Raw genomic sequence first — 13,399 nt, 5'->3', positions numbered from 1 at the left:
GCGGCGGGAGTGCGCAGAGTACGGATTTCTCCGTCCCTGGGGGTGAAAGGATGGAAAAAGGGGCGGAGAAATCCGTACGCGCGGGGGTAAAGTGGTTAAGCTCACCAGCCCCAGTACTAGAGATGGCCCAAACCTCCGATTTTTGGTTCGCAAACTTCCGCAAATAGTTTGGTTCGTGCGAATTTCTGCGAACTGCAATACACTTCAATGGGGAGGCGAACTTGGAAAACTAGAAAAATTTATGCTGGCCAGAAAAGTGATGGAAAAGATGTTTCAATGGGGTCTAACACCTGGATGGTATAAGTGTTGGATGTACAAGTTGGATGTTTTTTTATGTCATTTTATTGCAATTTTAGAGATTAAACATTAATCGATTAGTGTTAGCGCGTGTTCCTTCACCTGTAATTTGTTTTATTCAATTTTGAGGGTTTGAGGAATCCCTTTTTGGAACGTGCAGTTTAGTTAGTCCTCTCAGCGCCACCTTCTGTTAACTTGTAATCTTTCTCACTGGTCTACCTAGTGGACCAATTTTGAACCCAGGTGGGAGCTATGACATACTTTTGCCAAGGCTCCAGTGTTACAAGGAGCAGCAGAGAGCAGTGGTCCCAGCTGGTCAACAAGGAGCTATGGTGCCAGGAGACCCTGGCATGCTGCTGTTGACATTGGGTGAGCTTCAGAGTGTCTGGGGCTGAAGAAGTAGCTAGGGACTGGAATCAGCGGCTAATTGATTTCTTTACCACCCAGTCGGGATCAGGAATTGCATAGGGCCCTGTATGTTGAAAGCTGTATCTGTACCATATCTTGCATAATAAGTTAATTATTGCAGTCAGTTTGGTTGCTGTGGTTTGGCGATTTTTCTGCAGTGGACCCTTGAGAGGGGATTGCAAGAATCACTTGTTTTTATAGCTGAAATAAGACTAAAAAGAAGTACATTTTTATACCAACTATCAAGCTACATGTTTTGGCTTAAATGAGGCAAAGGAACAAGCCTGATGTTAGTTTTAGAAACTTAAACTGTAACTAATATTGGAAGCAATGATGAAATTGCTACCTTTGCATCATGTGGTGTAACTTGATAATCTGGAGCTACTTGGCAACACTAACTGTCAACTTTCCTTAGCTTTGTCTTTGTGCAAGATGCATTATTTAAAGCTTATATCCAGGCAAATACAGTATTTAATCAGTCTGTTTCCTCTTGCTAGACAAGTTGTATAACTGTCCGTTTGTAAAAGGCTCATATAATGTATACCTTTATTAAGCTGCTGCTCTACTGCCTTCCTATTCAGGACATGTTGTGCAGCCAAGCCATCTCACAAGTTGCTTCACCACCCACTGGCGTTAGTGGTCAGGGGACATTAACTTAGGACTGCATCTCTTAATAAAGGTGGTATGGTGCCAAGCTGTTATATCATGTCAACATGCTGTATTTTGAAGTGTTCTGCACTTTTCTGTTTGCTAGTTAGGTTGCTTGTTCCTTAAGGTTCTCAATGTAAGTGACCACCACTAGGGATGGCAATGCTTAGGAGAATTCATGGAGAAGCATGTGATCAGTTTGATCAGCTGATAGATTTGTAAGGTTCTGATTTGCTGTGATGACTTCCTGGTTTAACACATAAGGACCAGCAAATCAGAGCCTTACAAATTTATCAGCTGATCAAAATAATCACATGCTTCTCCATGAGTTCTCCTAGGCAGGGCCATCCCTAGTATTCACCAGAGTGCCCCACAAGTGATAAAAGACTGCCACCCTTAGTAAATGACAGATTATTTGTTGCCAGTCACCTCCGGGTCGCGGCCACTATGGTTTTGTACTGGTGGCAGTTGACACAGTGATTTGCAGGAAGTAGGAATAGACATACTGTACATTGGGGTAACAGGCCAAGGTTATACCAGTGGAGAAGGTCGAACATAATCAGACAGGCGTGAGCAGGAGCCAAGTAGGGACCAAATACAGAGGAGCAGGCCAATGCATAGCGCAAGGTCAGCAGGGGCGTCTTTTAGGGAGGGTGATGCTGCTATGGTGCAGATTTTCATGCAGCACTATTCTGCAAACTCAACACATTTACATAAATGCTAATTGACATGCACACTGACAAGCCTAGTACTTGTCAGCCACACAATACACATTTTTAAAAGTATCGCCAACCATGCTTCAGTAGTCTCCAACTGTCTGCTTCCTAGGTGTTTGTGTGCGTGCGTGCGTGCGTGTGTGTGTGCGTGTGTGTGTGCGCGTGCGTGCGTGTGTGTGTGTGTGTGTGTGTGTGTGCGTGTGTGCGTGCGCGTGTGTGTGTAGAGATTTTGAAGGAACATTCCTAACTTCTTGATTGCTGTGAGCAGCATGTGTATTCTTATGCTGGATCCACACCATACAGTTTTTTTGGCAGATTTACCTGCCAAATCAATTATTTCCAGCATGTCCGATCTGAGGATCGATCGGTTTTTTTTTTTTTTTTTTTTTTGTGATTTTCTGATCGATTTCCATAGAAACAAACGGAAATAGATCAGAAAATCGTTCAACAAAAAAAAAAACAATCTCCAGATCGAACATGCTGGAAATAATCATCTGGCAGGTAAATCTGCCAAAAAATTGTATGGTGTGGATCCAGCATTAGGATTGGTCGTGGACTGTATATTAGAGACACCTAGGTGACACATATTTATACATGCATATTGTTATTGTAATTAATGCACATTTATAAAGTGCTTCATTGTGTGTGTATATACTGTATATTGGTTGATACAGATATAAAGTACCGGTATAATGCTCAGTTTTCAGTGGGTTGATTGCAATGAGCACAATCATGCCTGTTGAACAGTAGCTAACAACTACCAATCATCTTTCACCATTCATTTTGGATTCATTCTGACTGGATGATGTTTAATTGGTTTCCGCACTTTTCATATAATTTTTAAATTAAAAATCAGAATTTGTATATTTTTCCCCTGGACTATACTTTATTCCAAGGCACTAGATTTAATATTGCTTGGATTTAGTTTGTGGGGATCTAATTCTTATCAAAATCCGCTTTATCTCAGAACAGCAGTTTCCATTTCCTCTGCTTAAGCTAATCCTGTAGTTTAGTTAGGTAATCCTCTATTTTAAATCTCATTTAGTGGTATTTGCTAATGTAGTGTTTTAATTACAGGTTGAAACAGACCAAACTTAACTCTTTTGCTATCATATTTATGAAATACAAGTGCCTTCAGTTTATTTAAAAAACAAACAAAAAAAAACTTGACAGTAGACTACGCTGTGAGGAAAACGTGTTCATTAGTAAAAAGTGTTTTTCAAGAGGTCGCTTCCAAAGAAGAGATGAGATGCATACAGGGTGACTGTAATCAGTCCTCTGGGTCCTTCTCTCCTTGAATTGATAACACCAAGCAGCCAAATCAGATCATCAAGAAAAAAAGAGATAGGCAGATTATAGTATAGTCTGTATATCAAATACAGTATATCCATGGGCCATCACCCCAGGTAAGTATCCCCATGGAAATTAAGTAAGGTCATCAGCCGTCACCAGTGTGTCGTATAATCTTATAGGTGGCACGCTCACCTGGCCCATGTGCTGCCCCGACCCACAGACAGCAAACTGAGCGTAAGGATTATTCACTGGCAAATCACTATCCAGGATCAGCCTCCATTTACAAGCATTACCTTGCTCTGAGAGGGGGAGTGCATAATGCCTTGCAGAACATGTGTTGATTTCTGTAGCTCTGACAAAAGTTGTGCAGTCAGCAAAAGTCACGTGATCAGCTATATAGGAACTGAAAATATTGAGGGTTGAGGCCGAACCGTTACTACAGAAAACAAGGCGATTATTTAGCCATTTTCAGAAATGTTTAGGGAGGCTTTCACACTGGGGTGGGGTGGTGCGGTGCAGTTTTTTTTTACCGCACTCCACTGCAGGACCGGCGCAATGCGATGGAAGTGACATAATTTGAATGCATACATTTATTGCCACTTTATGAAGAAGTCTATGAGTGTCCCAGGGCTCTTGGCAGGTGCTCAGGTCTGCCTCAGATGTATGCTGCATACACAGATTTCCAGGTGATAGGTAACACATTCGGAGGCTGACATTTTGGCCAAATTCTGCTGCAGCCGTGTTGCTTGTCTACTTGCTGGCTACATGCCCCCTAGGCTGTAACACACATCCTTCTTCTGTGTGACAGGTATACACACCCTCGTACTCTCTGACCCTCTTCTGTCACACGTAGAAGCCTGTTAAGAAACTTGCATTGCTGATTTCACTAGAGGATGAAGAAGATAGAGGTTGTGAAATGCTGTTGTTTCCTATGGGGAAGTTGGCTTGCGAGAGAAAACGGCAATGTCTTACCGAGCCTGGCATCAAGTAGCTAGACATTTAAGACCCAGCATTAACTGTGACAATTGACAAAATACAATGCCTTATCTTTCTAAGTAATATCAACCACAGCAGTTATATCACCCATGTCACAAAATAGTGCAGTGTTTGGTTTAATGCAGACAGGATACAGAAGCTATAAGAGGCACTGTGGTGAATAGACCGCTAATGAACATGCAAAGGGCAAGAGGCTTAAAACGCTTCAAACATTGAAATCTGAACTCTTGATCCTCAGTTGCTTTGATCATTTTATCAAATGCAATGAATTAGGATTATTTCTATTGGATTTGTCTTATATTATCTATTGTTGAAAGTGGAACAATCAGAATGATGGAAGTTTGTCAGTCACTTTTGACTGAATTGTGTGTGGTTTTACGTCAGGGCCGGACCGAGGCAGTGGTGAGAGAGGTTCCAGCCTCAGGGCGCAGTGTAGGAGGGGGCGCACAACTCGCTCAGCTATCATTCCCCTATCGTGTTTGAAGCAGAAAGCAATAAGAAAAGTGGATACATGGCAGTGACTGCAAGCCAAATAACTAGAGATTAAGGTGTTGGGGGCCCTGGGGCACTTCTTAGTCTAGTAGCAATCAGTGTGTGACGGCTGGGCCGGGGGAGGGATGAGGGGAGCCCTTTGGTGTCTCAGCTTTGGGTGCTAGAGGACCTTGTCCCGGCTCTGTTTTGTGTAATGGCATTATTCTGATAGGGATGGGATATCGGATAGGTATTTTTGACAGGATAGCCAGCTCCCTGTTGACAAAATCTGTTGACATTAATGTCAATGCACAAAGAATTTCACATGCGGTAAAACAAGTGAGATGTTTGATATTTTACCCCCAGCCTGGAGCTGTCAGTAACTAACAAACAGCCATTCGGAAAGTTATAGATGGGGGAAACTGAGCAGAGAAAAGGTGAAAACTGATCAAACCATTCAGGAAAAGTTAATAATAAAAACATATTTTCCTAATTCGAGTTTATACAATTTTTATGTTAAACCTTGAACTGGCACTTTACTTGTCATCTTAACCACTTTCCCCTCCACTACAGTATATCTACGTCAGCTGTGGCACCCTCCAAGCCACAGCGACGTAGATATACTGACCTGGCTGCAGCCCTGCTGTGCACGGGCAGGTGCTCTTTAGACTGCACCCTCCGGCACTGTCAGCTGCAATACTAATTGGTGGAAGGGAACATGTTCCCTTTTGGCCAATTAGTCCACCCCCCTCCCATGAACGATCGCTGCAGTAGTGAAATGCAGCGATCCTTCACTTGTCCCCCTCGGCGCACAAATAGTTTAAAAAATGCACAAGCAAGCAGCCACACTCACCTACCTCGGTCCTGCGAATATCCTGAAGCCTGATCCTCCGATCACCGCTCTGCAGTCAGCTGCATATTGCCAGAAACCCGAGTCCCGGCTTGATGACGTCATCAAGCCGGGCCCCGGGTTACCGGCAATATGCGGCTGACTGCAGAGTGGTGATCGGAGGATCAGGCTTCAGGATAGTCGCAGGACCGAGGTAGGTGTGTGGCTGCTTGCTTGTGCATTTTTTTAAACTATCTCTGCATAGAGGGGGCTGCCTGATGGGGGGGGGGGGGCATCTGGCTATAGATTCTTGGGGGGAGGGGAGGGGGATATGCAAAGGGGGGCATACATGTTTACTGGGGGACATATGAGTAACCAAGGGGAGGGGGGGGTTTACAAATTTTGCGCATCTGGGCACCTGGGGGGGGGGGCATACCTTAATACTGGGGGCACATTTAGCTATAATGGGGGGGGGGGGGCAGCGCTATTCCTGGGGGTACATCTGGCCATAATGGGGGTAATCCTGATCTGGGGACACATCTGGCTATAAAGAGGGGCACTATTCCTGGGGATGCATCTGTCAATCTATTCTGGGGGTGGCAAACACAGGGCACTCATCTGGCTATGCTGGGGGGCTGATATTGGGGACACATCTGGCTATACTGGGGGGGGGGGAGGGTGATACTGGGGACACATCTGGATATCTATACTGGGGCGACTTTAACTGGTGGCACAGTTTTTATGTCAATCGCACTTTTAATTTTTAAACAGAAATTGGTCAAAATTGAGAAATAGTGAATTTTTTTTTATTTCCCCCCCCCTTTTTCCCATTAACATGCATAGAGAGGAACATTTTACTTGGGACCAAATACCCCTCGATGAAAGCTTAGTTTGTCTTGAAAAAAAAGATATATAGATCATTTATGTGGCACGAGTACAAATTAAGTTATTGGTGATTAAATAGGGACACCGCTAAAGCGTCAAAACTGCTCTGGTCAATAAGGGGAAAACAAGGTCTGGATGCGAAGTGGTTAATAAAAAAAATGTTTTCTGGATCACACCTTTCATCCATTTTCCCTGCTCTGCAATAAACCATCAAATGTTGAATGACATACTGCATTATTCCTAATACAGAATGAAAAACTGAATGGGAAATTGCCGAACTGCAAGGAAAACCAGAGCGGTGTAATTGCTACGTGATTTTCCTGCACTCCTATACAAAGCATATGAGCTGAATGGCACAGAAAACTGGTCAGGGCAACAATTGCGCTCAGGAAAAAATCGAGCTGCAAAATTTTTTTTAACGATTTACATGTAAATAAGTGCTCATTTCTCGCTAGTGCACACCATTTTTTTCCCCCTGGACGCAATTACCGGCTTATGCGATTCTCATCACGTTCATGCTCCTTTCCCTACAGCTATTTGGCGCAAGCGTGGTTAGTGAAAAAAGCAGCTTGCGCAATTACTTGCCATCACGCTTGGTAGTGAAAAAAAGGCCCTTACTGTGTCTAGAATTGTGCGATCCACTTGCAATCGGGATCAGATTGCTAAATGCTGGCACACTTTTGCCTCATGTTTGCTTTCACTGCAAAAGTTGTTCTATTAGTAATTGAAGTATCGATTGAACAGATGGCAAGCTATCCACCTGTTCAGACCTATGGCTGGCAGGGTAAGTTTTATATTGTATATTCAATACTGTTTACTCTGAAGGTATAAGGATGTAGTTATGAAGTGAAAAACAATTATTTGCTAATAATAATCATGTGGCGCAAAAGACATAACAAAGTCTATCACTGAAGAAAATCTTTTTGTGATATTTTAACGATGCTTCATGTGTATTTCCATCTGAGAAATTCTTTACCAGTGTTTCCTAATCGGTTTTCCTGTTTCCTTTCTCTCAGCAGTGGCCGGAAAGAGAAGAAAAAGCTGACGTAGAGAGGTGCCCGTAGATTGTGCAGAGCTCTTTAATATGCCTCCTATTCCCATGACCTTATTGCTTGGGAAGCGATTCAGGGTAAAGCGATATGAAGGGTTATTCATTCAGTGGTGGCAGAGTCAATAAATGGTATTATTTCATTGAAATCTTATTTCAGTGTATACAATTGGCTGAAACATTGTGTCGCAGAGTTCTTAGTGATAAGCAGTGTTGATGTAATTTGTGGTGCCCAGTATTTTTCTTACTTGGCAGAGACAATACTTTACAGAGTGTACCTGCTGCCTGTTTGTAGATGGAAGAGGCAGTTATGTTTGTGCCGGGACACAAGATATCTTTTGCTTTAAACCAAAGCTAGAAATTGCTCTTATTGTGTGAGTATTAAGATGAAATGGTGCCCTAGGCAAGATGGCAATTTATGCCCATCGCTGATGGTCACCTGGCTTTTTTTGTGAAATTTGGTTGGGGGTAGCATTCACTAGGCCCCTGAACTTTCTCCAGGCCCTAGTCAACTGCCTAGGGTTTCCTTGTGGATCACAGTATGAAATGCAGCATACACTTTTGTTGGCATAGCGTTACCTTGCGGCTAAACAGGGTAACACAATGCTCCAGTGTGACACAGGCCTAAATAATTTCCTCATTGTATGCATTTACTTCAACAAGTCAGTGAGAAGAATAGTAAGAAGCAACCACTGAAGCTAAGTAAAAGTTGGCACAATTATCAAATGTAGCCATAATCCTCAGCGCTTGACAACCCAGAATCACAGCTCTGCAATTCACATCACAGTGCTCAAGACAGGTGACCGTCACCAAAACCAAAGGACAGGCTTGTTGGTCACCTGTACTCTCAAAAGTCACAATTTATTGATTAAAATACACAGGTATCTAAACACTTACATTGTGGGCCCTTATAACAGGGACCCTTTAAGATAAAACTTGCATATAGTGTATTTCATACACATATAAGTTCAGTGTTGTAGGTCCAGTAAATGCCCAGTCTCCAGTTCCTACCAGTTTCGGCCTTCCACCGTCCTCGGGAAACACTGGAGACTGAGCTAAACAGTTAAAATATATAGGCATTTACTCTCTCATCCATTATCGGTTAGCCACCGCTAACCGTTCCCGGGCTTAAATCATCACAGTGTAGGTGGAAAGAGCCCTAATTTTCTCAAACTGGTCATGTGGGGCGGCACTAAGGGGTTATGGGAAACGTAGTACATCACTGAGCTGGCTGTGAGTTCTCCTGATAGGAGGCAGCGCTCATGTGACCAAGAGCTGGGGGATCTTGGGAAATGTAGTTCCCCTCTAGATTTCCTTCATGCTCTGTAGAGAGAAGGCAGCTGTGGTTCTGAAAAGCAGTCGCCATAGCAACATTATGCTATGACGGGGATTGGTCTCTCCCAGTCATGCTGAGACTGCCTGGCCCCACACAATGGCCTCTATTCATAAAGCATTCCCGCATGCGGTAATGCTCAAAACAGCTGACTTTACCGACCATTTAGCAAAGTGTCCATTCATAAAAGCTGTTTCCCCATGAAAAGCTACAATTCCTGAGCAGTGCGGTATATTTGCCGCCTTGTGCGGTGATTATCACAACACGTCACTAATGTCAATTTATAAAGATTAGAGCAGGCGGAAATGGGAACTGAGAATACCGGCTATTTAGATAATGCTATAAGCATGGGATGATAGCCAAGCTAATGGACACGGTACAGCGAACGGGGAACAGAGGCGCCAGCAGGATAAAAGTGGATAAAACCTTTAAAATTTGCTTGGAGGAAGCGGTGGACTTACCTCCATAAAGCAGACACGAAACACTGTCTCTATAATAGTAATCACATTTATTATATAGTACCCCCAAAAGTGCAACGCGTTTTGCAGATCATGCCCGCTTCATCAGGCAATATACGTAGGGACAAACAGAATTTCAGCAGTAGCAGGAGTAGCGCCTCAGGGCTAATGGAGACAGACCTCCCAGACAGAAGCAGAGAGAGTAGAGCAAACAAGGCATCCAGGAATACCAAGGCTGTGTTTTTTAACCCCTTGGCTACCTGTTTTCAGATAAATTTCACATCAGAAAGCCTGCATGTGGAACATTTCTGGAAGTTCTTCTAAGCTGCGGCAATTAAATAGATTGTTTAGAAAGACTAATAGACAGATTCAGAGCAGATTCAGGGCAAGGAGACACAGTTTAAAAATAATGCACATCTAAAGGGATGCTGGGGCTGCCTCCTGTATAGAAACTCTGTGTCTGCACAGAGAAAATGTATCAACTCAGCCAGCAAATGTAACAACTCAGCCAGCACTGCTAGTTTAGTGCGGGAATTCCCCGACCTTTTATCGCAGCTGTAAACATTTTTATGAATTAGCACACAAAAGTCTAAAATACCGATGGGGTGTTTTCCCTCCAAGATTTTTTCCCCCGCAAATGTTTTATGAATAGAGTCCAATATCGGCACTGGGCTGTGTAACATACAAAACATTGGTCACCCAATAAACAAACATTTGAAAACTAAGATCATCACTGACATAGTAAAAACAATTATAAATTAAACTGAAACCCATAATTTTTCAAAGTTAAAACCGTAGTTATGCACCACATACCATCTAGTGGTCAAATATTATATTGCACTGGTATTATTAATTATTTAGGATTATCACTAACACACTAAGGCCTCGATTCATAAAAATGTGTTCGGTGAAGTAAATCAGTGCGGGGAAACTCCGCGCTCGGTATTTCAGACTTCTGGGTGGTCGTTCATAAAATGTTGCCAGTTGCGATAGCAGAGCGGAGATTTCCCGCTGTAGGCAGGCGGTAGGCTGTCGGGAGCCTTGCGGAAACACAGGAGCTGGCTGAGTCCCTCAGTGCGCTGCTCTCTCTGCTGCTGCTTGGGAGGTCTGTCCCATTGACTTACGCGCTTATCGCTACATCCGAGCAAGCGATATTTCCCGTCTGCATACCGCTTGCTCTAATTTTTATGAATGAATATTTTGTTACATTTCCGCCTACAATCGCCGCATAAGGCGGTGATTTATCGCTCTGTTCCGGAATGTCAGCTCCGCATGCGGAAACAGCCTTTATGAATACACATTTTGTTCAGTGTTCGGTAAAGTCGGCTGTTTTCAGCATTTCCGCATGCGGGAATGCTTTATGAATCAAGGCCTAAATGTAAATATAAGTTAACATATAAAATCATAATTATACTCCATATATTTTTCCAGCACCATCTGGTGTTTAAAATGTTATATTGCACTTATATTATGCATTATCTATGAAACAATTAATGTTCATCTCAATATTTAGGCCTCTTGGACGCATTGTTTTTAGCATAAAAATCCATTTTGTCTCCAGCTTGTAAAGATCCATGTCTCTATTTGCCCCTCTCCAGTCTGTTTTTAATTGGTCAATCACACAGTATTTCAATCCCGTAGGATCTCGATTGTGGCATTCTTTAAAATGATTCGGGACAGAGTGATCAATCTCTGCCTTCCCAATATTGTAGACATGCTCAAATAACCTCCTCTTAAATTCTCTTTCTGTTTTACCAACATCTTGGAGACCACAAGGGCACTCCGATATACTACATACATGCTATTACAGTTTGTGAAGTACTTAATTATGAATTCCTCTCCTGAGAAATTACTTTTGAATGCTTCAAGCTGTCTTGGTTGATCCTTACACGTGCGACAACCAAAACATCGTCTGCACTTGAAGAAACCTTTGACATCCAAAAATGTTGCACTTTTTTCTGGTTGCTTGTATAAAGTGCTACTCGTGATTCTTTTCTGGAGGTTGGGAGCCTTTCTGAAAATAACTTGAGGTTTTTCAGTTATTACATCTTTTAAGTCAGGGTCTAGACAGAAGATATGCCAGTGTTTGCTCAGTAATTTCTTCACGGATTATAATGTGTAATACAGAGATGTGAAGAAATTACTGAGCAAACACTGGCATATCTTGTGTCTAGACCCTGACTTAAAAGATGTCATCAGGCACACTTGATAATTGTCACAGATGTAATGTAGATACAGGCGCTCCTTCAATGATATCTCTCCTCATCTGTTAACTCTGCCAGCAGCTTAGGCAACCAATTCCATATGACTTGACAAATGTCACCCCATGCCTCACCGACCTATAAAATACAGTTTAAACAAAGACACAAACAAGCAGACTGTCTATTTGATTGATTAACTCAATTAATTAACAAAGTCAATAAATATTTTATACAGGCTTTAAATATGAACAAAATAATTTAAAGAGAAACTATAAGGTGGAAATGAACTCACCATCAGATTTGTCAGGGGAAACCCAGTCCTGCAGCCAATGGAAATCCTGCTGAAAAGGAGAAATCCCTCCTACAGTGTAGGCCTAATTAAAATTTGCCTATTGATGCATAGCCTTGTGGGTAATGACATCACAGACAGCTCATTCCTGATCTGCATATGCTGGTATCTCCTATATCTCAGATTACACACACCAAATTTGAGGGTAGGGAGGGGACCCCACAAACTACCTATGTGCCAAATTACAGCCCCACTGGTTCACAAGATAGTGTTGATATACCCCATTTCAGAAACCAGCAGGACTGGGGGGGAGGTGTTCCAAAATGATAGATTCCTTCGAATTCAGAAGGAGCCAATTCCTACTATACGCTGCGCAGACATTTTCAAAATATTCCAGCATGGAATTGTAACGATCGGTGTCAGCACGCAGAGAGAATCTGATTATTGGTGATCTGCAGTATCACAAAGAATGCAGATATATACCTGATTATGGATGATCTGCAGAATCACCAATAATACAGATATAGTACTAACCTCTGGACACCTGTATGTAATTGTGAGTGTTTGGTGTAACAGAAAGACTTTGAGTAACGCACCTGCGGAGCAGGTGATATTAGGCAGTATGGGCAATACTGCTCTTAGAGAGTACAGAAACCCCCCAGCAGCCTGAGACTCTCCAAGGGGTGGAGTCAGGCTGAAGGTAGGAAGGACCAGAGAGTGAGTGACACCTGAAGGTGGATGTCACTGACAGATCTGGAGACTATCTCCTTATGGCCCATACTCACGGGCTACAAATGTCGCCGCAACACGCGGCGCGCGCGTGTTGCGGCGACAGGTCGCCCGTGAGTATGAGCCATTGCACGGGCGCGCACCCCAAACCATCGCTCGTCGCTGCTGTCGCCAGGCGATTGGCACGGTCAATCGCCCGGCGACAGTTGCCGCCGCATCTCTGCCGCAACTGTCCCTAGTCCGCGTGAGTATGCGGACTAGCGACAGCAACACCCAGGGAATACCATCAACTTCCGGCGGGGGGGAGGAACAGCGACAGCTTCCGCCGCATTAGTTGCCAGGTCCCTCCGCCGTGTCTATGCGGAGGGACCTGGCGACGAGCTGTCGCCGGCCTGTCACGCACACGCTCACGTGTGCTGGCGACAGGCCACTTTTGCAGCCCGTGAGTATGGGCCATAAGGGGAGAGAGAGCTCTCGAGGTCGGGCAAGCCAGGTCGGCAACACACGGACAGACTAAGTACAAAGACAGAAGACTGATTCGGTATCCTAAACGAGCAGGTTCTGGCAACAGGTAATCAGAAGTGCGAGGTACCGAATCAGAAAGCAGAGGGAAAGTCAGAAATGCAACAGGTCATAACAGATAACAACAATGCCTAGTCTTGGGTGTGAGGTCCGTGGTTTCTACACCCTGGAACTAGTCTGAAGTATAACAGAATGGTAACACAAGTCCCTAGTCTTGGGTGTGAGGTCCGTGGTCTCGACACCCTGGAACTAGTCTGAGGTATAACAGAATGGTAA

General features: G+C 43.6%; 1 long non-coding RNA gene across 1 annotated transcript; it reads right to left on the bottom strand.

Annotated features, from left to right (window-relative positions):
- Nucleotides 1-3,937: 3,937 nt before the first annotated feature.
- Nucleotides 3,938-8,622, bottom strand: LOC137563321 (uncharacterized). Its single transcript, XR_011030320.1, has 2 exons — nucleotides 8,489-8,622; nucleotides 3,938-4,248 (listed from the first exon to the last, which is right to left on the bottom strand). It is a non-coding gene; the product is annotated as an uncharacterized lncRNA (long non-coding RNA).
- Between the last annotated feature and the right edge of the window lie 4,777 nt (nucleotides 8,623-13,399).

This window comes from Hyperolius riggenbachi, chromosome 3 (assembly GCF_040937935.1).
Source record: "Hyperolius riggenbachi isolate aHypRig1 chromosome 3, aHypRig1.pri, whole genome shotgun sequence".
Taxonomy (NCBI): domain Eukaryota; kingdom Metazoa; phylum Chordata; class Amphibia; order Anura; family Hyperoliidae; genus Hyperolius; species Hyperolius riggenbachi.
This window is presented reverse-complemented; position numbering and strand designations above follow the sequence as displayed.